The sequence below is a fragment of the Syngnathus scovelli genome, chromosome 16 (assembly GCF_024217435.2).
Source record: "Syngnathus scovelli strain Florida chromosome 16, RoL_Ssco_1.2, whole genome shotgun sequence".
NCBI lineage: Eukaryota > Metazoa > Chordata > Actinopteri > Syngnathiformes > Syngnathidae > Syngnathus > Syngnathus scovelli.
The window spans coordinates 12744845-12769990 of NC_090862.1; the positions used below are offsets into that span (position 1 = coordinate 12744845).

The following is a 25146-nucleotide window of genomic DNA, read 5'->3' on the forward strand; positions in this document are numbered from 1 at the left end:
ATAGGAAGTGTTTAACATAAATGGAAGACGAAAGGGGTACTCACCATTGTAGCTCCTGCTGGTCAATGATACGAGCCTCTTCTTGCAGTGGAAAACATACAGCCAACAAACACCGTGGAACCTAAAGGAATGAAATTAAACATTAACATTTAGCCTAAACCAACATTCACAGATACAACGCAACGCAAACTACATAAACGTAAATCTTTTTAAACACAATGAGTTGTACTTACCGTGTACGCTCTAGACGGTCCACTTGCAAGCAGAAAATAAAGATATTTCTGTTGATAATCGTCGTGTTTGTATCCGGTGTCTCGCTCAAGGCCATTGCGCCCACAGATTTGAATTTTGGCGAGAGTTCAGCCTATTGACGTCATTTCCGCGGTGTAATACCCGCATATCTGAAACGGCAAAGTTAAGAGTAGAGTTAAATAAAGTTTTTAGTCAACGCAATAATTTACAACCGTTGACCAGTCGAAATAATCGTCTAAATTTGGCGTCTGTGGCTGGAAGCAGACGCCGAGTTCGACATTCCTCCCAAACGCCACACTCCCTCGCTTTTCAGGGCTAAAAAAAAACAGTTGTAATTACCTTGTACGCTCTAGACGGTCAAGTTGCAAGCTGAAAACAAAAATATTTGCCTTGTAAGTCATCGTGTTACTAACCGCTGTGTCTTGTTTGCCAGAATTGCCGCTTTCCTACTTCCTGTTGCAAGCCACGCCCACGGATTATAATTTTGCCGTGAGTTCCGCCTATTGACGTCATGTCCGCGTCACATGACTGCGACGTAATATTATCTAAAACTGTTTGTGCGGTATTGTGTTGTTCTGTGCGGTATTGTGTTATTCTGTGCGGCGTCGTGTTGTTCTGTGCGGCGTCGTGTTGTTCAGTGCGACGTCGTGTTGTTCAGTGCGGCATGGTGTTGTTCAGTGCGGCATGGTGTTGTTCAGTGCGGCATGGTGTTGTTCAGTGCGGCATAATGTTGTTCAGTGCGGCATAATGTTGTTCAGTGCGGCATGGTGTTGTTCAGTGCGGCATGGTGTTGTTCAGTGCGGCATGGTGTTGTTCAGTGCGGCATAATGTTGTTCAGTAGGCCATAATGTTGTTCAGTGCGGCATGGTGTTGTTCAGTGCGGGATGGTGTTGTTCAGTGCAGGATGGTGTTGTTCAGTGCGGCATGGTGTTGTTCAATGCGGCATGGTGTTGTTCAGTGCGGGATGGTGTTGTTCAGTGCAGGATGGTGTTGTTCAGTGCGGCATGGTGTTGTTCAATGCGGCATGGTGTTGTTCAGTGCGGCATGGTGTTGTTCAGTGCGGCATGGTGTTGTTCAGTGCGGCATGGTGTTGTTCAGTGCGGAATGGTGTTGTTCAGTGCGGCATGGTGTTGTTCAGTGTGGGATGGTGTTGTTCAATGCGGGATCGTGTTGTTCAGTACGGGGTGGTGTTGTTCAGTGCAGGATGGTGTTGTTCAGTGCAGGATGGTGTTGTTCAGTGCGGCATGGTGTTGTTCAATGCAGGATCGTGTTGTTCAGTGCAGCATGGTGTTGTTCAGTGCAGCATGGTGTTGTTCAGTGCGGCATGGTGTTGTTCAATGCGGCATGGTGTTGTTCAGTGCGGGATGGTGTTGTTCAGTGCGGCATGGTGTTTTTCAGTGCGGCATAATGTTGTTCAGTGCAGCATGGTGTTGTTCAGTGCGGCATGGTGTTGTTCAGTGCGACATAATGTTGTTCAGTGCGGCATAATGTTGTTCAGTGCGGCATGGTGTTGTTCAGTGTGGCATGGTGTTGTTCAGTGCGGCATGGTGTTGTTCAGTGCGGCATGGTGTTGTTCAGTGCGGCATAATGTTGTTCAGTGCGCCATAATGTTGTTCAGTGCGGCATGGTGTTGTTCAGTGCGGGATGGTGTTGTTCAGTGCAGGATGGTGTTGTTCAGTGCGGAATGGTGTTGTTCAGTGCGGCATGGTGTTGTTCAGTGAGGCATGGTGTTGTTCAGTGCGGCATGGTGTTGTTCAGTGCAGGATGGTGTTGTTCAATGCGGGATGGTGTTGTTCAGTGCGGGATGGTGTTGTTCAGTGCAGGATGGTGTTGTTCAGTGCGGCATGGTGTTGTTCAATGCGGCATGGTGTTGTTCAGTGCAGGATGGTGTTGTTCAGTGCGGCATGGTGTTGTTCAATGCGGCATGGTGTTGTTCAATGCGGCATGGTGTTGTTCAGTGCGGCATGGTGTTGTTCAGTGCGGCATGGTGTTGTTCAGTGCAGCGTAATGTTGTTCAGTGCGGCATGGTGTTGTTCAGTGCGGAATGGTGTTGTTCAGTGCGGCATGGTGTTGTTCAGTGCGGGATGGTGTTGTTCAGTGCGGCATGGTGTTGCTCAGTGCGGCATGGTGTTGTTCAGTGCGGGATGGTGTTGTTCAGTGCGGCATGGTGTTGTTCAGTGCGGCATGGTGTTGTTCAGTGCGGCATGGTGTTGTTCAGTGCGGCATAATGTTGTTCAGTGCGCCATAATGTTGTTCAGTGCGGCATGGTGTTGTTCAGTGCGGGATGGTGTTGTTCAGTGCAGGATGGTGTTGTTCAGTGCGGCATGGTGTTGTTCAATGCGGGATCCTGTTGTTCAGTGCGGCATGGTGTTGTTCAGTGCGGCATGGTGTTGTTCAGTGCGGCATGGTGTTGTTCAGTGCGGCATGGTGTTGTTCAGTGCGGCATAATGTTGTTCAGTGCGGCATAATGTTGTTCAGTGCGGCATAATGTTGTTCAGTGCGGCATAATGTTGTTCAGTGCGGCATAATGTTGTTCAGTGCGGCATAATGTTGTTCAGTGCGGCATAATGTTGTTCAGTGCGGGATGGTGTTGTTCATTGCGGCATGGTGTTGTTCAGTGCGGCATGGTGTTGTTCAGTGCGGCATGGTGTTGTTCAGTGCGGGATGGTGTTGTTCAGTGCAGGATGGTGTTGTTCAGTGCAGGATGGTGTTGTTCAGTGCGGCATGGTGTTGTTCAATGCGGCATGGTGTTGTTCAGTTCGGGATGGTGTTGTTCAGTGCGGCATGGTGTTGTTCAGTGCGGCATAATGTTTTTCAGTGCGGCATGTTGTTGTTCAGTGCGGCATGGTGTTGTTCAGTGCAGCATAATGTTGTTCAGTGCGGCATGGTGTTGTTCAGTGCGGAATGGTGTTGTTCAGTGCGGCATGGTGTTGTTCAGTGCGGCATGGTGTTGTTCAGTGCGGCATGGTGTTGTTCAGTGCGGCATGGTGTTGTTCAGTGCGGCATGGTGTTGTTCAGTGCGGCATGGTGTTGTTCAGTGCGGGATGGTGTTCAATGCGGGATCGTGTTGTTCAGTGCGGCATGGTGTTGTTCAGTGCGGCATGGTGTTGTTCAGTGCGGCATGGTGTTGTTTAGTGCGGCATGGTGTTGTTCATTTCGGCATAATGTTGTTCAGTGCGGCATAATGTTGTTTAGTGCGGCATGGTGTTGTTCAGTGCGGGATGGTGTTGTTCAGTGCGTTATAATGTTGTTCAGTGCGGCATGGTGTTGTTCAGTGCGGCATGGTGTTGTTCAGTGCGGCATGGTGTTGTTCAGTGCGGCATAATGTTGTTCAGTGCGGCATAATGTTGTTCAGTGCGGGATGGTGTTGTTCAGTGCGGGATGGTGTTGTTCAGTGCGGCATGGTGTTCAATGCGGAATGGTGTTGTTCAGTGCAGGATGGTGTTGTTCAGTGCGGCATGGTGTTGTTCAGTGCGGCATAATGTTGTTCAGTGCGGCATGGTGTTGTTCAGTGCGGCATGGTGTTGTTCAGTGCGGCATGGTGTTGTTCAGTGCGGCATGGTGTTGTTCAGTGCGGCATAATGTTCAGTGCGGCATAATGTTGTTCAGTGCGGAATAATGTTGTTCAGTGCGGCATGGTGTTGTTCAGTGCGGGATGGTGTTGTTCAGTGCAGGATGGTGTTGTTCAGTGCGGCATGGTGTCTTTCAGTGCGGCATGGTGTCGTTCAGTGCGGCATGGTGTCTTTCAGTGCGGCATGGTGTCGTTCAGTGAGGCATGGTGTTGTTCAGTGCGGCATGGTGTTGTTTAGTGCGGCATGGTGTTGTTCAGTGCGGGATGGTGTTGTTCAGTGTGGCATGGTGTTCAGTGCGGCATGGTGTTGTTCAGTGCGGTATCGTGTTGTTCAGTGCGGTATCGTGTTTCTCAGTGCGGTATCGTGTTGTTCAGTGCAGTATCGTTGTGTTGTTCGTATTGTGTTGTGTTGTTCGTAATGTGTTGTGTTGTTCGTATTGTGTTGTGTTGTTCGTATTGTGTTGTGTTGTTCGTATTGTGTTGTGTTGTTCATATTGTGTTGTTCATATTGTGTTGAGTTGTTCGTATTGTGTTGTGTTGTTCGTATTGTGTTGCCTTTAACACTTAGCCTCTAACACTTAGCCTCTAACACTTAGCCTCTAACACTTAGCCTCTAGCATCTAGAAGGTAAATAAATAGGAAGGAAGGACTCACCGGTGACGTCTTCGCCCACGTCCAAGCGTTGTACTTTGTATTTTCATCCTTCTGACAGTGGAAAACATAGCCAACAAACACCGTGGAACCTAAACGAATGAAAGAAAACTATCATTTGGCCACAACCAACATTCACAGATACAACACAATGTGACGTGCGGGGTTGAGGTTAAAGGTTGAGTGAAGGGCCCTCGTTTTAAACTACTTTTTTGAAAAGGATTGGGAACAAGTAAGACGTATTTAATTTATTTAATGGGAAGTAGTAAGAGCTATTGAATTTAATCTATGTATTATATTCTATTGTATTGTATTCTGTTGTATTCTTTTGGATTGTATTCACACTAACCCCACTAAAACTTCAGCCCACAAAAACTCGCCTCTGGCGCCTAGCCTCTGGCACTTAGCCTCTAACACTTAGCCTTTAACACTTAGCCTTTAACACTTAGCCTTTAACACTTAGCCTAGAAGGTGAATAAATAGGGTTAAAGGTTGAGTGAAGGGCCCTCGTTTTAAACTACTGTTTTGAAAAGGAGTGGGAACAAGTAAGACGTATTTAATTTATTTAATGGGAAGTAGTAAGACTTATTAAATTTATTTAATCTACTTTTCTTCCCAGGCAAAATTTGATGTGCTGCAATTCCAAATTTCCAAAGTGAATGAAGGAATGAAGTCCTTTAAATTATGATTTTGTATAAATACTAGGCATTAACACAAAATCGACGGCACAAAATGGGCAGACTTTACTTGTTTGAAAAGGACTGGTTACAAGACAGACTTTTTTAATTTATTTAATGGGAAGAAGACTTGGGCGGCTCGGTGGCGCACTGGGTAGCACGTCCGCCTCACAGTTAGGAGGGTGCGGGTTCGATTCCACCTCCGGCCCTCCCTGTGTGGAGTTTGCATGTTCTCCCCGGGCCCGCGTGGGTTTTCTCCGGGCACTCCGGTTTCCTCCCACATTCCAAAAACATGCTTGGTAGGCTGATTGAAGACTCCAAATTGTCCCTAGGTGTGAGTGTGAGTGCGATTGGTTGTCTGTCTCTGTGTGCCCTGCGATTGGCTGGCAACCAGTTCAGGGTGTCCCCCGCCTACTGCCCGATGACGGCTGGGATAGGCTCCAGCACGCCCGCGACCCCCGTGGGGACTAAGCGGTTCAGAAAATGGATGGATGGATGGGAAGAAGACTTAGTTTAATTGATCTATTTTTGTTCCCTGGCAAAATTCGATTTGCTGCAATTCCAAATTTCCAAAGTGAATGAAGGCAAGAAGTCGTTTAAATTATGATTTTGTTTAAATACTAGGCATGGACACAAAATCTACGGCACAAAATGGGCAGACTTTACTTGTTTGAAGAGGACTGGTTACAAGACAGACTTTTCTGATTTATTTATTGGGAAGAAGACTTATTTAGTTTATTTAATCTATTTTTGTTCCCTGGCAAAATTGGATTTGCTGAAACTGTATTTTGCCAAATCTTGCCTTGAGACCTGATAGGAAGTATTAAACGCTTAGTTAAATCAATACAAGTTGGTAGTAAGAGCGAGTAATGTTGGTTGAACCGATGAATGAAGGTTGAAAGCAATTTAAATTATGACTTTGTATAAATACTAGATATTAACAGAACATCTACTGCGCGAAATGGGCAGAGTTTACTTGTTTGAGAAGGAGTGGCTTATTCAAAACTAAGATTTATTTAATCTGTTTGTTCCCAGGCAAAATTGGATGTGATGCAATTCCAAATTTCACCACATGACGGTGCCCAATTTCGACTTCATAGGACATATTAAACACTTAGCTTGTTATTATGTTCAAGGTAATCAGATTTGTTTATTATTCTAATGGCCTCTTCAAAACTATTCTGGATTACTACTTTGGATCTATTCTACATTACTTGGCAACAACATACTCTGTAACAGATTAGGCAGTATAATCATATATGTTAACTTGAGAGTGCCCACACTCAATCTACTTATCGTGATGTGTTAAATCAATTACTGTTAGACATTATTTGTCTGATAATCTACCAAATCTTTGAATTGAAGAATTTGTGATTTAATTAATAGCTTGTTGTTATGTTCAGGGTAATCAGACTTGTATATAATTCTAATGGCCTTCTTTTGAAAACTATTCTGAATTACAACTTTGGATCTTATATTACTTTGCAACAATCTACTCGGTGACAGATTAGGCAGTATAATCACATATGTTAACTTCAGTGCCCACACTGTATTTATTTATGGTTATTTGTTAAATCAAGTACTGTTAGACATGAAATAGGAAGTGTTTAACATAAATGTAATGGCTACTCACCATTGTAGCTCGCTCCTGGTCAATGATACGAGCCTCTTCTTGCAGTGGAAAACTTGCAGCCAACAAACACCGTGGAACCTAAAGGAATGAAATTAAACATTAACATTTCGCCTCGACCAATTTTCACACGTACAACGCAACGCGGCTACACTTCTGCTATTACAAACGTAAATCTCCTTAAACACAATGAGTGTTACTTACCGTGTACGCTCTAGACGGTCCAGTTGCAAGCAGAAAATAAAGATATTTCTGTTGATAATCGTCGCTGCTCAGTGGCTCACGGCCATCGCGCCAACAGATTTGAATTTTGGCGGAGGTTCCGGCAATTACGTCATATCCGCGGCACATGACTGCGACGTAATACCCGCTTATCTGAAACGGCAGTTAAAAGTAGAGTTACATCAAGTTTTCTTGGAACCTAAACGAATGAAAGAAAACTATCATTTGGCCACAACCAACATTCACAGATACAACACAACGTGCGGGGTTGAGGTTAAAGATTGAGTGAAGGGCCCTCATTTTAAACTACTGTTTTGAAAAGGAGTGGAAACAAGTAAGACGTATTTAATTTATTTAATGGGAAGTAGTAAGACTTATTAAATTTATTTAATCTACTTTTCTTCCCAGGCAAAATTTGATGTGCTGCAATGCCAAATTTCCAAAGTGAATGAAGGAATGAAGTCCTTTAAATTATGATTTTGTATAAATACTAGGCATAAACACAAAATCGACGGCACAAAATGGGCAGACTTTACTTGTTTGAAAAGGACTGGTTACAAGACAGACTTTTTTAATTTATTTAATGGGAAGAAGACTTATTTAGTTTAATTGATCTATTTTTGTTCCCTGGCAAAATTCGATTTGCTGCAATTCCAAATTTCCAAAGTGAATGAAGGAAAGAAGTCGTTTAAATTATGATTTTGTTTAAATACTAGGCATAGACACAAAATCTACGGCACAAAATGGGCAGACTTTACTTGTTTGAAGAGGACTGGTTACAAGACAGACTTTTCTGATTTATTTAATGGGAAGAGGACTTATTTAGTTTATTTAATCTATTTTTGTTCCCTGGCAAAATTGGATTTGCTGAAATTGTATTTTGCCAAATCTCGATTTGAGACCTGATAGGAAGTATTAAACGCTTAGTTAAATCAATACAAGTTGGTAATAAGAGCGAGTAATGTTGGTTGAACCGATGAATGAAGGTTGAAAGCAATTTAAATTATGACTTTGTATAAATACTAGATATTAACAGAACATCTACTGCGCAAAATGGGCAGAGTTTACTTGTTTGAGAAGGAGTGGTTTATTCAAAACTAAGATTTATGTAATCTGTTTGTTCCCAGGCAAAATTGGATGTGATGCAATTCCAAATTTCACCACATGATGGTGCCCAATTTTGACTTCATAGGACATATTAAACACTTAGCTTGTTATTATGTTCAAGGTAATCAGATTTGTTTATCATTCTAATGGCCTCTTCAAAACTATTCTGGATTACTACTTTGGATCTATTCTACATTACTTGGCAACAACATACTCTGTAACAGATTAGGCAGTATAATCACATATGTTAACTTGAGAGTGCCCACACTCAATCTACTTATCGTGATGTGTTAAATCAATTACTGTTAGACATTATTTGTCTGATAATCTACCAAATCTTTGAATTGAAGAATTTGTGATTTAATTAATAGCTTGTTCAGGGTAATCAGACTTGTATATAATTCTAATGGCCTTCTTTTGAAAACTATTCTGAATTACAACTTTGGATCTTATATTACTTTGCAACAATCTACTCGGTGACAGATTAGGCAGTATAATCACATATGTTAACTTCAGTGCCCACACTGTATTTATTTATGGTTATTTGTTAAATCAAGTACTGTTAGACATGAAATAGGAAGTGTTTAACATAAATGTTATGGCTACTCACCATTGTAGCTCGCTCCTGGTCAATGATACGAGCCTCTTCTTGCAGTGGAAAACTTGCAGCCAACAAACACCGTGGAACCTAAAGGAATGAAATTAAACATTAACATTTCGCCTCGACCAATTTTCACACGTACAACGCAACGCGGCTACACTTCTGCTATTACAAACGTAAATCTCCTTAAACACAATGAGTGTTACTTACCGTGTACGCTCTAGGCAAAATTGGATGTGATGCAATTCCAAATCTATCTGAAACGGCAGTTAAAAGTAGAGTTACATCAAGTTTTCTTTTTTAATCAACACAATCATTTACAACCGTTGACCAGAAAGAATCGTCGAAATTCGACGTCCCCCACAAACGCCACGCTCACTCGCTTTTCAGGGCAACAAAAGTACTTCTTTTTAAAAACGATGAGTTGTACTTACCGTGTACGCTCTGGACGGTCCAGTTGCAAGCAGAAAATAAAAATATTTCTCTTGTTAGTCGTATGTTACCATCCGCTGTGTCTTTGTCAACATCGCCGCCGTTTTCCTACTTCCTGCTGCGAGCCACGCCCACGGATTTAAATTTGGGCGGAAGCTCTTTCCATTGGCGTCGTTTTCGCGTATAGCAAATGCGATTGGTTGGGAAGGGGGCACGGTTATGCAGCCGAGGGGTCCTGTGATCGGTGGGATGTAAAGTAGGCGTCGACGTCACGTCCGCGTCACGTGACCACGACGTGGCAGACGTCATATAGCAACCGCTGTTTTGTTTAGTAGACTTACAGTTGTTATGCATTGACATAATGGCGCACACACCAAATAGATTTAAATAAATTAAATAATTCTTCTGCCCACTCTCTTTTAAACAAGTTAACTCTCCCCGCGGATTTGAATTCCGGCGAAAGTTACGCCCATCGACGTCACGTATGTCACGTGACCACGACGTGGCAGATGTCATATAGCAACCGCTGTTTTGTTTAGTAGATTTACAGTTGTTATGCATTGGCATAATGGTGTGCACTCAAAATAGATTTAAATAAATTAAATATTTCTTCTGCCCACTCCCTTTTAAACAAGTTAACTCTGCCCACGTCCATTGACGTCTTGTCTGCGTCACGTGACCACGACGTAGCGACGTCATATAGTAACCGCTGTTTTGATCAGTAGACTTACAGTTATTATGCGTTGACATAATGGCGCACTGGTTAGCATGGCCACCTCTTAAGCATGATGTTGCGGGTTCGACGCCTGATCAATGTTAGCATGGAGTGAGCTGAAGTGCATGGCGCTGAAGATTTGAATCTTTGAAATGCGCTGAGGTCTGACATATCAGGCAGAATGGTTTGCCATCACGTTCAACAAAAAATAGAAACTTTCCCACTCTGATTAAAACGTCCTGTGTTCATCTACGTATTTTCGTTTTGCTGTGCATCTTTTCCCTGCCATTTCGAGAGCCCAATTGACACTCATAGTTTAAAGAAATGTGTTTGCCCATCCTACTTTGTGGAATTTCACCACATGCGCTTTTGACCAAAATACCAAATTGAACTCAAGTGAAGCCAACATGCACAACCCCCCCCCCCCACACACACACACACACACACACAAATGTTGATATGAACATAAAAGAGCCGCATGCGGTTCGGGAGTTGCGGCTTGGCCAAACCTGTACTATACAACTTTATTTGTATAAAATTTTCACAACAGCTGTCACACAAACAAAGCGGGAAAAACCGAAGACGTGCGTGTTCCGCCCACGCTGGATTTATTTGCACCTTTGAAAAGACACCGTATTGCCGCAGATGTGGCAAAGAGTACTTTTGGGCATCTGAGACGGAAGGATGTCCAAAGCATCACGTCACCTGCTCTGGTAGGCATGGTGGTGGGACGTTGAGGTCAACCGCTTTGGGGTTGGCTGAATCTTTGATCGCAGGATGCCACACACTTGAAGACAGAAGCAGAAAAGCAGAGCTAAATGCAAAATGTACTCACCGGTGACTCCAATTTCTTTCCCCCCTGAAGAAACAGCTGGACGGGTGGCCCCGGCTGGCCAGTGGGACTCTTGTTATTCTGACCCTTTTTAGTGCGCGTTTGGGGCAACAACCGTTTTTTGTGGCGCTCTCTTCTGGTTCAAAAGTGCCCTGCATGTGAATTTGCTTTTCCTGCCTTCTGATTGGATGAGCGCCGGTGTGACGCGGTGCCTCTGTCACCGTGGCGGGGGGTATACGTTGGCATCGGAGCGTCTGCCAACGTCTGAGACCGGCTGGCAGTGTATCGGAGGTGTCGAGTGCGGTGCCGCTGGAGCTCACTCACCAGCTGATGTTAGGGCCACAGAATGAAGGCCAAGGAGAAGAATAGAAAGAGAACAGAAACTTCTCCTCCAATTGTTTGATTTGTCTCTTCTGAGCTTCGATGAATTCTTTCAGCTCTTTGTTCCTCTAGGACGGACAAATGGAAAGTGGCATTCAAAAGCCAGTAAGCGTGCAAGTAAGTGCCGGGCTGGCTTTGGGCCCTTACCTGTTGCGCGCTGTGCAGCAGATCCATTCTCTCTTGGAGGATGCAAGCGTCGCGCTCCCTCAACTCGCACATCAGGGCTCGCTTCCATTGGTCCACGGCGCTCCTAAGCTCTTCTCTCTGATCCGCCGTCAGCACGTCATTCACGCCAGCGTGGCTGGCTTTTTCGCCGTCCGTGGCGGGGCAGTCCCGCTGCGGTAGCGCCTCGTACAACATGGCCTCCAGCTCCAGGATCCTCTGGGCCGCAATCCTCGTCCATCAGTGGTCCGGCGGGAGATTTGAGGGCGGCTTACCTTATGAGCCTGGTCCATGGAACACTTCCTGAAGTCCAACTCTTCATCCAGGTAGCCCTTCTGCTTGCAGAACATATCCTAGCACAGCTCAAGGTCAGAATTGTTGGGGCACATTGCCGGAGTTCCCCTTGGCTGATGTCGCGTGTCTGTCTACCTTCTCACTTTCAATGTCCAACATCTTCTGTTGAAGTGCTGACTTGGTCACTTTGATGTATTCTAACCACTGAGGAAAGGCTGCTGTCACATAAGCAGAATGCGAGAGCGTGCGTGGACGTGCGCGTTACCTTCTCGGCTAGGGTGAGAAGGGTCCTGGCGTGAATCACGACCACCTGCTCCTCGTTGGTGAGATTCTGCAAGAGCCCAAAGGCACAGCGTCAACAAGCTTCTTTCAGCGCAAAGCCTTCCAAAAGTCACATTTGAGCCGCCGAGTCTCGTGGAGTGCGAACATAAGGAGTTCGACATACACTTACGGCGTTATAGCCCAGGATGTCCAGCTTCTTCATCAGATCACTGATGACGATGTCCGGGGGAAAGGCGCAAGGAGCAATGTAAGGTGTTCTGGGACCTCGGGTTAAGGTTAGGGTTGCAAGGGACGCCTTACGTACGCTCACGCCCTCGGCCTCGCAGTAGATCTGCAAAGGGCTGAGGCCGTCTGGGAAACGGACTTGCAGAAACTTCAAGACGGGGGAGCGCCACTCCCTCTCCTGAAAGGCAGAGGCATGCATCCGTCCGTCCGTCCGTCCGTCCGTCCGTCCGTCCGTCCGTCCGTCACATCTCTGGCCTCAACACGCTTGTGCGAGTCTTCCCACCTCCAGCTCCAGGATGCGGAACTCAAGCAGTTCGTTTTGGTCTCGGATATCCTGGATGTGCTCTTTCAGACGCGCTTCTTCCGCCTCCATCCGCCTGACCTGAAAAGACAGTCAGACCTCATCTGCGGGGCTTCCCGACAGGTGTGACGCCAAGCGACTCCGCCCAGCGCCTTTCTTTCCGTCACCTTTTCGGCCAACTGCTGATTGCTCTGACGCAGCAGCTGCTTCTCCTCCACCCACTTGACATTCTAGAAGAGACAAACGCGTGGACAGCTTTGGAATGTTGTGTCATTTTCATCCACAAATTCTTTGGTTGACTGGAAAATGACATTTGCTTTTCTCCGCATTTTCCGAGCCACGTTGGGGGGGGGGGGGGGGGGGGGTTGGTCCAGTAATGCCAGACGGATGAGTGACTGAAGAATGTAGCTATTTTGTCTGAGAAAAAGGTGTGCTCATTGATGAGCTTACCTGTCCTTGTTGCTTCAGCGCTGACTCCAGATCTGCTACTCTGCTTTGATAGTGACCCATTTCTACCATCAGCTTTTCTCTGGTCTGAAAGGAGGAGGAGGGAGGCTCCTCCTCCTCCTTTCAGACCAGAGAACACCCGAGGCTGGGTGAGAACGGGGAGGCTGCGACCCGGCCGGGGGTTGCGGGAAGGGGCGCCACCTTGATCTCCTTCTCGGCGTCGTAGTCCCCTTCGCTGGTCTGGGCTAGCAGAGCGTAGGCTCGTTGCAGCGCTTGATATTCTTGCGTCAGCTGGCGGTAGCGAAGCTCCGCCTCTTCATGCACACACCAATGCAACACAGCACTAGTACCAGAATCAGTCAGACCGGCGACAAAGCACCCGCGACGCAAAGACGAGTCCGATTCCAGGCTGAAGAGGAATGTTTGGTGCCAATACGCTGGCAGAAATGGCGGGCTACCTCTTCGGGTTCCGTGTCGGGGGTTCTGTCGGTGTGAAAAGACAAGGACGATCCGTCCGGGTCCACCAACACGTCTTCGTCGTAGCCGTAAAATGTTTCGATGACCTGCGGGCGCGGAAGCAAACATCTCTCTGAACAAACTGAAGCGACACCTCACGATGAATCGACGAGAGGAACGATAGCGAGAAAAAGGCCATTTCATCTTGCGCAACACCAAGCAGCCGCAAACAAACAGACTCACCTTGCAGGACCTCACGCTTTGTTCCTCCTCAGAGATTCTCGACGTCGGTATCGTAGCAGCAAATCTCTCTCCTGTCGACACAAATAATCCGCCTTTGAGATTCTTTGGATGCAAAGGGAACGAACGGCTCCGGCGCAGAAACAAACGCGACTCACAATGACATTTCTGACATGAGCTCCTGTCTCCAGAGCCTGAAAAACACGTCACCGGCGATGATTGGAGGGACGCTCGTCTTTTCCAAAAGTGACAACTACAGGGTGTGTCAGGGTTTTCCAGATTATCTTTATCGTATCATTGTGTTGCTTTGACTTTGACTGCGACCTGTAATAAATAATATTATTTATCCCTTATTTATCCCTATCGCTTATCCCTTCCTACACAAAGTCGTAAAACACCCCTTGCTATGTTTTGACTAGAGGTCAAGGGCTTCCTCTATTCAATCCACTCTTACACCCACCCTGTTTCTCTTAATTAAAATGCTCGTGCAGGAGCCGAGAGTCAGACTTCATTCGTACAACGGATGGACTCTCCACCTGCAGGTGTCCAAAAGAACTTACTTGTCTCCCGTGTGGTTCTTGCAAAATAAGTTGGAGCGAGCGCAACTCTAACAGGGTGCATTTTGCCACTAGCTGCCTACGGACAATGACGTCGCGCTCGCGGCTCATGGTTGACGGGCTGAGCAGCCGGGCAAGTCCGTCGTTTTCAGCGCACAGCGAGTGGCAAAGGCGCTGACAAAACGGGAGCTTTGAGCTGCTGAAAACGGCAAAACAAGTCTAAAGCGTGTTCAAACGCGTGCGCACAATGCTCCTGCTTGAAAGGTCGGAATTTAAGGGGCCAATTTTTTGGATGGCGGCCGCCGGCCAAGCTTTGGACGGAAAAGGTTTCCTGGCGACAGCGAGCGAGCGCGGCGCTGCCGTACGTGCACCGAGTCGCCTGCCTGAAGACCTTGGACAAGTCGTCGATGATGTGCCGCTGCTCCACAACTTGAAGGAACTCCATTTCACCGTCCTGCTGGCCGCAACCGCGGTCCAGGTCATTGAGCGAACTAGGCCTTCTCTGTGGAACACAAATGCAGTGGACTCTGTTGGCACGCCGCCGTTGTCCGCGTCGACTTACCAAGCTTGCCATCTCCTCGTTCTCCTGGGTGACAAAGCGCACTTTGTTTTCAAGGCGACACAGCACCAGCGAGAGTTCTTCATTCTTCCTGCTCAGGCGTTTGTTTTTGTACAGGAGTGGCAGAAACTGGCTTTCTGTTTCTCTCAGTCGCTTTAGCTGCAAGCATGAAGTGCGGGATGTGAAAGACGCACAACACGCGGGCCAGAACGTATCCATTCCTTTTGCATCGGTTTGAACGGAATCGTGGCTTTGGCTCCCAATAAAAGACATCTACCAGGCAACCGACTCGCCGCGCCGCTCAACTAATAAGCAAGCGCAATGGGTGCCTCGCTGGATGGCGCGCATCAAACGTAGCGCAAACCTTCAAGCGTGCCGTCAATAAATTACCAGTTCATTGCGCTCTTCAGAAAGCAGGGCGTTTCGATCCTCCAGTTTCCTGATGACTGCGCTGAGCTCAGCGATTTTCAGATGAAACCGTCGCGTGTCCCGATCCTCCTGAGACTGAAAACGCCCCGCAACACACACACACAAGCACTCGTTCAAAGTTCAAAACTGTTTTTGTGCAACCTTCCTCCAGCAACGAACTAAGTCATGCGTACTGCAAGTGTGTGATGAGGTGGCTTACGCAATGAAGAGGATTGCTAGTAGCGGCGTTGACCCCACTTCCAGGGTAGTTTAGGCCCGCCCTTTGGGAATCCCTCAGGGCAGCGATCTGCTGCTCGGCAGCCTGAGTCTGCAGCTGAAGGCGGTGGACGTGGCCGGCCCCAGGGCTTCATCCAAAACACTAACCGCTCTGTCTTTCAGCTTGATCTCATCCGTCTGGATGTACAAACGGGGAGCGCTCAGGCAGGCGGGCAAACTCATTTGCCAGAATTGTGACAAAAACAAAGAGAGCAACCGGCCAATTTTTTTCTTGAATCGACTAGAACACCTTTGCTGTGACAAAAGCGAAGCGAGCAACCGGACATTTTCTTCTTGTGAAATAGAATAGAATAGAATGCCTTAGGTGTCATTGCACTGCAGGTATACAACGAAATTGGGAACATAGCCACGCACCGCGCATCTGATCAGTCCTACCAGTCGGCGGATCTCCCTCTCGCAGTCTCTCTTGGTTCGGCTCAGCTCCTCCCGATGCTGGTGATGAGCCGATCGGAGCTCGGCCGCTCGGGACTGCCAGGCCTGCTGGGCCGCTGCCAGGGCTTCTTCCGCGCTCCTGGTGGAGGCGACACCGCTCGGTCTCCCGACACCGCCGCGTCTCCTCCACCTCCGCCAGCAAAGCGCCCCCCCTCCTCACCTGAGCAGACATTGCGCCACACCGGGCCGTTGAGACCGCAACGGAGCGCCGCGACGCTTACTGGGGACAAGCTACACAATACGGTAGCGGCCGCATCGAAGCCCGACGTGGCGTGCGGATAGTCAGACACGGATAGAGCGGATCACCTTGTCCATGGAGCCGTCCCTCAGGCTGAGGACCAAGGCATTCAGTCGCTGGATCTCTCCATCTTTGATTTTGATCACTCTCATCAGCTCCATTTCATGCTGCCGCAGTAATGTCTCCCTGGTAATGGCTAACTCTTTCTGCTTCTCCTCATGGAGTTTGCTTTTGAGTTCCGTCATGGCGGCGGTGGCACGGTGGTGCTCCGCCCGCAGGTCCTGACTTCTCTCTCTCTCCAGACAGCTGACCTGACATGACTTAGACTTAGACTTAGACAAACTTTATTGTCATCTTGTCTGCACATGGTGCATACAAAACGAAATTCCGTTGCATACGTCTTACAACAAAGTAGTGATATTGCAGTTGAATAGAAGTAACATATCCTATGAAAATATATATATATACATATACTATATATATATATATATATATATATATATATATATATTAAAAATAAGTATAAAGTGCAGCAGTGATAATTATGCAATAGTGCAAGTAGGCAAAACAGTATTCAAGAGTGTGCAGAGGAATGCTAAACCATGTATTAAACTTCTATTTAAAGGGTTTATACAAGTTCAGTAAAGTTGGTAGTGCGAGATAGAGGTCCGTAGTGTCATAAAGTACAGTTCTGTGAATGTGTGATGCAGAGTTCAGTTTAGAGCTCAACAGTTCTAGTGTTCAACAGTCTGATGACAGCAGGGAAAAAGCTGTTGCAGAACCTGGTGGACCTGCAGCGGATGCTGCAAACCTCTTCCCAGAGGGCAGCAGGGAGAACAGTCCATGGTGGGGGTGTGATGGGTCATTGATGATGTTACGGGCACGGGACATGCAGCGCTGAGATGAAATGTCCTGAATGGAGGGAAGAGGAGCCCCTATGATCCTCTCTGCTGTCCTCACCACTCTCCTCACGTTCTTCCAATCGGAGGCGGTGCAGCCTCCACACCACACAGAGAGACAGCTTGTCAGAATGCTCTCTATGGTGCTCCTGTAGAACGTCCTCATGATGGGTGGGGGCAGGTGGGCTCTCCTCATCCTCCGCAGGAAGTACAAGCGCTTCTGTGCCCTCTTGACCAGTGCCGTAGTGTTCATAGTCCAGGTGAGGTCTTCTGTGATGTGGACCCCCAGGAATTTGGTGCTGCTGACCACCTCCACAGCTGAGCTGTTGATGATCAGTGGAGCGTGGTGAGGCTGTTTTTTCCTGAAGTCGACGATGATCTCCTTCATCTTCTCCTCATTCAGGATCAGGCTGTTTTCTCTGCACCAGCCCACCAGCTGCTCCACCTCCTCTCTGTAGTCCAGGTCGTTGTTGTCTCTGATGAGCCCCACCACCGTTGTGTCGTCTGCTGACTTCACGATGTGATTGGTGGTGAACCTGAGGACGCAGTCGTGTGTCATCAGGGTGCACAGCAGGGGGCTCAGGACGCAGCCCTGAAGGGAGCCTGTGCTGAGGGTGATGACATCAGAGGTGTTCTGTCCGACCCGGACTGACTGAGGTCTGTTGGTGAGGAAGTCTAGCAGCCAGTTGCGAAGGGGGGTGTTGAAGCCCAGGTGTTCCAATTTTCCTACCAGATGCTGTGGGATGATGGTGTTAAACGCTGAGCTGAAGTCCAGGAACAACCTCCGCACATGGGTGTTCTTCTCCTCCAGGTGAGCCAGGCTCAGGTGAAGAACGGAGGAGATGGCTTCCTGAGTGGAGCGGTTTTGCCGGTCGGCAAACTGGAACGGGTCAAATAATAGGGGGAGTCTGGAAACGATGTGACCTTTAAGCAGCCTTTCGAAGCACTTCATCATAACCGGAGTCAGTGCAACAGGCCGGTAATCATTAAATGAGGTGATTTGAGGTTTCTTCGGCACCGGAATGATGGAGGCAGTCTTAAAGCACGCCGGCACTGTGGCTTGGCCCAGCGAGGTGTTAAAAATGTCTGTGATGACCCCAGCCAGATGACTTGCACATTCCCTGAACACACGCCCAGGAATGTTGTCCGGGCCAGGGGCCTTACAGGGGTTGACTCTCCTCAGGTTCTTCAACACATCGGCGGAGTCAAGGCAGAGTACCTCCTCTTCCTGATGGGGGACAGTTTTAACTGCTGGAGTGCCGTTTAGTGCCTCGAACCTCCCAAAGAAGTTATTTAGACCATTTAGAAAGTCAGCATCAACTACACCCACCAGGGGGGGGAGGGTGAGTTGTCGTCTGTAATCGCCCGTATGCCTTGCCACATACTCCTGATGTTTTTGACGTCGTGGAAACGATCCTGAAATTTTCGACTGCGGTCTCGCTTCGCTATTCTGATGGCACGGTTCAAGTTGGCTCTCGCTGTCCTCAGTGTCTCCTTGTCGCCAGACTTGAAGGCAGAGTTCCGCGCTCGTAGCGTTTGACGTACCTCCTCAGTCATCCAGGGTCGTTGGTTGCCCCGGGTGATGATATTCTTAGTGGTGCTGACGTCCTCGGTGCATTTGTTGATGTAGGCTGACACAGTCATGGCACACGCATGTCTAATCTACATCGGGAAAAGTGGGAGGGAGGGAGGGAGGCAGGCAGGGAGGCAGGCAGGGAGGCAGGCAGGGAGGCAGGCAGTGTCTGTCTGTTGAGGTTTTCACCTTGTTCTTCTCCTGCTGAAGTTCTAACTGGACGTCCATCAGTTTGGTTCTCAGCTCGTCATTGGCGGCCTGAAGGGCGTCCGTTCGCTCCGCCTTGGCCCGCCCTGCCGGAGCTCGTTTGGACATCTCTTACTCGAGTCTCGCCCGGTCGTCAGTCAGAGATCACAACATTTGTACCTGGAGAGCACAAACGCAGCGCTGTTTTCCACTGGCTTCGAACTCAACTTCAATCGGTACCGTAACTTACAACATCATAAACATAGAACTAGCTTGACTTATTCATTGAATAAATGCATTTGGTTCTTCAAAACTGCATCACGCAACATAGCGTGACCGAGACGGCCGTTATCCACCTGCGTGAAGTTATTTGGTGAAATGAATGAGATGTTTAAGACACCATCGTTCTGTCTCTATGTAGATGAAGGGAAATAATCGATTGCTGAAGGTCCAAAGGTGTTGTGATAAACAAATAAACATATTAGTGATTAGTGACATATTTGTGATAAACATATTAGGCAGGATAATCACATATGTTAACGTGACTGCCCACACTGTATTTATTTATGGTTATTTGTTAAATCGAGTACTGTTAGACATGAAATAGGAAGTGTTTAACATAAATGGAAGACGAAAGGGGTACTCACCATTGTAGCTCCTGCTGGTCAATGATACGAGCCTCTTCTTGCAGTGGAAAACATACAGCCAACAAACACCGTGGAACCTAAAGGAATGAAATTAAACATTAACATTTAGCCTAAACCAACATTCACAGATACAACGCAACGCAAACTACACAAACGTAAATCTTTTTAAACACAATGAGTTGTACTTACCGTGTACGCTCTAGACGGTCCACTTGCAAGCAGAAAATAAAGATATTTCTGTTGATAATCGTCGTGTTTGTATCCGGTGTCTCGCTCAAGGCCATTGCGCCCACAGATTTGAATTTTGGCGAGAGTTCAGCCTATTGACGTAATTTCCGCGGTGTAATACCCGCATATCTGAAACGGCAAAGTTAAGAGTAGAGTTAAATAAAGTTTTTAGTCAACGCAATAATTTACAACCGTTGACCAGTCGAAATAATCGTCGAAATTTGGCGTCTGTGGCTGGAAGCAGACGCCGAGTTCGACATTCCTCCCAAACGCCACACTCCCTCGCTTTTCAGGGCTAAAAAAAAACAGTTGTAATTACCTTGTACGCTCTAGACGGTCAAGTTGCAAGCTGAAAACAAAAATATTTGCCTTGTAAGTCATCGTGTTACTAACCGCTGTGTCTTGTTTGCCAGAATTGCCGCTTTCCTACTTCCTGTTGCAAGCCACGCCCACGGATTATAATTTTGCCGTGAGTTCCGCCTATTGACGTCATGTCCGCGTCACATGACTGCGACGTAATATTATCTAAAACTGTTTGTGCGGTATTGTGTTGTTCTGTGCGGTATTGTGTTATTCTGTGCGGCGTCGTGTTGTTCTGTGCGGCGTCGTGTTGTTCAGTGCGACGTCGTGTTGTTCAGTGCGGCATGGTGTTGTTCAGTGCGGCATGGTGTTGTTCAGTGCGGCATAATGTTGTTCAGTGCGGCATAATGTTGTTCAGTGCGGCATGGTGTTGTTCAGTGCGGCATGGTGTTGTTCAGTGCGGCATGGTGTTGTTCAGTGCGGCATAATGTTGTTCAGTAAGCCATAATGTTGTTCAGTGCGGCATGGTGTTGTTCAGTGCGGGATGGTGTTGTTCAGTGCAGGATGGTGTTGTTCAGTGCGGCATGGTGTTGTTCAATGCGGCATGGTGTTGTTCAGTGCGGGATGGTGTTGTTCAGTGCAGGATGGTGTTGTTCAGTGCGGCATGGTGTTGTTCAATGCGGCATGGTGTTGTTCAGTGCGGCATGGTGTTGTTCAGTGCGGCATGGTGTTGTTCAGTGCGGCATGGTGTTGTTCAGTGCGGAATGGTGTTGTTCAGTGCGGCATGGTGTTGTTCAGTGTGGGATGGTGTTGTTCAATGCGGGATCGTGTTGTTCAGTACGGGGTGGTGTTGTTCAGTGCAGGATGGTGTTGTTCAGTGCAGGATGGTGTTGTTCAGTGCGGCATGGTGTTGTTCAATGCAGGATCATGTTGTTCAGTGCAGCATGGTGTTGTTCAGTGCAGCATGGTGTTGTTCAGTGCGGCATGGTGTTGTTCAATGCGGCATGGTGTTGTTCAGTGCGGGATGGTGTTGTTCAGTGCGGCATGGTGTTTTTCAGTGCGGCATAATGTTGTTCAGTGCAGCATGGTGTTGTTCAGTGCGGCATGGTGTTGTTCAGTGCGACATAATGTTGTTCAGTGCGGCATAATGTTGTTCAGTGCGGCATGGTGTTGTTCAGTGCGGCATGGTGTTGTTCAGTGCGGCATGGTGTTGTTCAGTGCGGCATGGTGTTGTTCGGTGCAGGATGGTGTTGTTCAGTGCAGGATGGTGTTGTTCAATGCGGCATGGTGTTGTTCAGTGCGGGATGGTGTTGTTCAGTGCAGGATGGTGTTGTTCAGTGCGGCATGGTGTTGTTCAGTGCGGCATGGTGTTGTTCAGTGCCGCATGGTGTTGTTCAGTGCGGCATGGTGTTGTTCAGTGCAGGATGGTGTTGTTCAATGCGGGATGGTGTTGTTCAGTGCGGGATGGTGTTGTTCAGTGCGGCATGGTGTTGTTCAATGCGGCATGGTGTTGTTCAGTGCAGGATGGTGTTGTTCAGTGCGGCATGGTGTTGTTCAATGCGGCATGGTGTTGTTCAATGCGGCATGGTGTTGTTCAGTGCGGCATGGTGTTGTTCAGTGCGGCATGGTGTTGTTCAGTGCAGCGTAATGTTGTTCAGTGCGGCATGGTGTTGTTCAGTGCGGAATGGTGTTGTTCAGTGCGGCATGGTGTTGTTCAGTGCGGGATGGTGTTGTTCAGTGCGGCATGGTGTTGCTCAGTGCGGCATGGTGTTGTTCAGTGCGGGATGGTGTTGTTCAGTGCGGCATGGTGTTGTTCAGTGCGGCATGGTGTTGTTCAGTGCGGCATGGTGTTGTTCAGTGCGGCATAATGTTGTTCAGTGCGCCATAATGTTGTTCAGTGCGGCATGGTGTTGTTCAGTGCGGGATGGTGTTGTTCAGTGCAGGATGGTGTTGTTCAGTGCGGCATGGTGTTGTTCAATGCGGGATCGTGTTGTTCAGTGCGGCATGGTGTTGTTCAGTGCGGCATGGTGTTGTTCAGTGCGGCATGGTGTTGTTCAGTGCGGCATGGTGTTGTTCAGTGCGGCATAATGTTGTTCAGTGCGGCATAATGTTGTTCAGTGCGGCATAATGTTGTTCAGTGCGGCATAATGTTGTTCAGTGCGGCATAATGTTGTTCAGTGCGGCATAATGTTGTTCAGTGCGGGATGGTGTTGTTCATTGCGGCATGGTGTTGTTCAGTGCGGCATGGTGTTGTTCAGTGCGGCATGGTGTTGTTCAGTGCGGGATGGTGTTGTTCAGTGCAGGATAGTGTTGTTCAGTGCGGCATGGTGTTGTTCAATGCGGCATGGTGTTGTTCAGTTCGGGATGGTGTTGTTCAGTGCGGTATGGTGTTGTTCAGTGCGGCATGGTGTTGTTCAGTGCGGCATAATGTTTTTCAGTGCGGCATGTTGTTGTTCAGTGCGGCATGGTGTTGTTCAGTGCAGCATAATGTTGTTCAGTGCGGCATGGTGTTGTTCAGTGCGGAATGGTGTTGTTCAGTGCGGCATGGTGTTGTTCAGTGCGGCATGGTGTTGTTCAGTGCGGCATGGTGTTGTTCAGTGCGGCATGGTGTTGTTCAGTGCGGGATGGTGTTCAATGCGGGATCGTGTTGTTCAGTGCGGCATGGTGTTGTTCAGTGCGGCATGGTGTTGTTCAGTGCGGCATGGTGTTGTTCAGTGCGGCATGGTGTTGTTCAGTGCGGCATGGTGTTGTTCATTTCGCATAATGTTGTTCAGTGCGGCATAATGTTGTTTAGTGCGGCATGGTGTTGTTCAGTGCGGGATGGTGTTGTTCAGTGCGGGATGGTGTTGTTCAGTGCGTTATAATGTTGTTCAGTGCGGCATGGTGTTGTTCAGTGCGGCATGGTGTTGTTCAGTGCGGCATGGTGTTGTTCAGTGCGGCATAATGTTGTTCAGTGCGGCATAATGTTGTTCAGTGCGGGATGGTGTTGTTCAGTGCGGGATGGTGTTGTTCAGTGCGGCATGGTGTTCAATGCGGAATGGTGTTGTTCAGTGCAGGATGGTGTTGTTCAGTGCGGCATGGTGTTGTTCAGTGCGGCATAATGTTGTTCAGTGCGGCATGGTGTTGTTCAGTGCGGCATGGTGTTGTTCAGTGCGGCATGGTGTTGTTCAGTGCGGCATGGTGTCTTTCAGTGCGGCATGGTGTTGTTCAGTGCGGCATGGTGTTGTTCAGTGCGGCATGGTGTTGTTCAGTGCGGCATAATGTTCAGTGAGGCATAATGTTGTTCAGTGCGGCATAATGTTGTTCAGTGCGGCATGGTGTTGTTCAGTGCGGGATGGTGTTGTTCAGTGCAGGATGGTGTTGTTCAATGCGGCATGGTGTTGTTCAGTGCGGGATGGTGTTGTTCAGTGCAGGATGGTGTTGTTCAGTGCGGCATGGTGTTGTTCAATGCGGCATGGTGTTGTTCAGTGCGGCATGGTGTTGTTCAGTGCGGGATGGTGTTGTTCAGTGCGGCATGGTGTTGTTCAGTGCGGGATGGTGTTGTTCAGTGTGGCATGGTGTTCAGTGCGGCATGGTGTTGTTCAGTGCGGTATCGTGTTGTTCAGTGCGGTATCGTGTTTCTCAGTGCGGTATCGTGTTGTTCAGTGCAGTATCGTTGTGTTGTTCGTATTGTGTTGTGTTGTTCGTAATGTGTTGTGTTGTTCGTATTGTGTTGTGTTGTTCGTATTGTGTTGTGTTGTTCGTATTGTGTTGTGTTGTTCGTATTGTGTTGTGTTGTTCATATTGTGTTGTTCATATTGTTTTGAGTTGTTCGTATTGTGTTGTGTTGTTCGTATTGTGTTGCCTTTAACACTTAGCCTCTAACACTTAGCCTCTAACACTTAGCCTCTAGCATCTAGAAGGTAAATAAATAGGAAGGAAGGACTCACCGGTGACGTCTTCGCCCACGTCCAAGCGTTGTACTTTGTATTTTCATCCTTCTGAAAGTGGAAAACATAGCCAAAAAAAACACTGTGGAACCTAAACGAATGAAAGAAAACTATCAGTTGGCCACAACCAACATTCACAGATACAACACAATGTGACGTGCGGGGTTGAGGTTAAAGGTTGAGTGAAGGGCCCTCGTTTTAAACTACTTTTTTGAAAAGGATTGGGAACAAGTAAGACGTATTTAATTTATTTAATGGGAAGTAGTAAGAGCTTTTGAATTTAATCTATGTATTATATTCTATTGTATTGTATTATGTTGTATTCTTTTGGATTGTATTCACACTAACCCCACTAAAACTTCAGCCCACAAAAACTCGCCTCTGGCGCCTAGCCTCTGGCGCCTAGCCTCTAACACTTAGCCTTTAACACTTAGCCTTTAACACTTAGCCTTTAACACTTAGCCTTTAACACTTAGCCTTTAACACTTAGCCTTTAACACTTAGCCTTTAACACTTAGCCTAGAAGGTGAATAAATAGGGTTAAAGGTTGAGTGAAGGGCCCTCGTTTTAAACTACTGTTTTGAAAAGGAGTGGGAACAAGTAAGACGTATTTAATTTATTTAATGGGAAGTAGTAAGACTTATTTAATTTATTTAATCTACTTTTCTTCCCAGGCAAAATTTGATGTGCTGCAATTCCAAATTTCCAAAGTGAATGAAGGAATGAAGTCCTTTAAATTATGATTTTGTATAAATACTAGGCATTAACACAAAATCGACGGCACAAAATGGGCAGACTTTACTTGTTTGAAAAGGACTGGTTACAAGACAGACTTTTTTAATTTATTTAATGGGAAAAAGACTTATTTAGTTTAATTGATCTATTTTTGTTCCCTGGCAAAATTCGATTTGCTGCAATTCCAAATTTCCAAAGTGAATGAAGGAAAGAAGTCGTTTAAATTATGATTTTGTTTAAATACTAGGCATAGACACAAAATCTACGGCACAAAATGGGCAGACTTTACTTGTTTGAAGAGGACTGGTTACAAGACAGACTTTTCTGATTTATTTAATGGGAAGAGGACTTATTTAGTTTATTTAATCTATTTTTGTTCCCTGGCAAAATTGGATTTGCTGAAATTGTATTTTGCCAAATCTCGATTTGAGACCTGATAGGAAGTATTAAACGCTTAGTTAAATCAATACAAGTTGGTAATAAGAGCGAGTAATGTTGGTTGAACCGATGAATGAAGGTTGAAAGCAATTTAAATTATGACTTTGTATAAATACTAGATATTAACAGAACATCTACTGCGCAAAATGGGCAGAGTTTACTTGTTTGAGAAGGAGTGGTTTATTCAAAACTAAGATTTATGTAATCTGTTTGTTCCCAGGCAAAATTGGATGTGATGCAAT

General features: G+C 47.1%; 1 protein-coding gene, 2 long non-coding RNA genes and 1 pseudogene across 3 annotated transcripts in view; 1 reads left to right on the forward strand and 3 right to left on the reverse strand.

Annotated features, from left to right (window-relative positions):
* LOC137841035 (janus kinase and microtubule-interacting protein 3-like) overlaps window positions 1–25146 on the forward strand; it is a 143081-nt gene that overhangs the window by 39074 nt on the left and 78861 nt on the right. The gene's annotated exons all lie outside the window — the stretch shown is intronic.
* LOC137841021 (uncharacterized) lies at window positions 289–6863 on the reverse strand. Its single transcript, XR_011088326.1, has 4 exons — window positions 6785–6863; window positions 4478–4566; window positions 592–621; window positions 289–401 (listed from the first exon to the last, which is right to left on the reverse strand). It is a non-coding gene; the product is annotated as an uncharacterized lncRNA (long non-coding RNA).
* Window positions 8719–9252, reverse strand: LOC137841024 (uncharacterized). The gene is made up of 3 exons (XR_011088332.1): window positions 9146–9252; window positions 8922–8968; window positions 8719–8798 (listed from the first exon to the last, which is right to left on the reverse strand). It is a non-coding gene; the product is annotated as an uncharacterized lncRNA (long non-coding RNA).
* Window positions 11985–15800, reverse strand: LOC137841049 (janus kinase and microtubule-interacting protein 3-like; annotated as a pseudogene).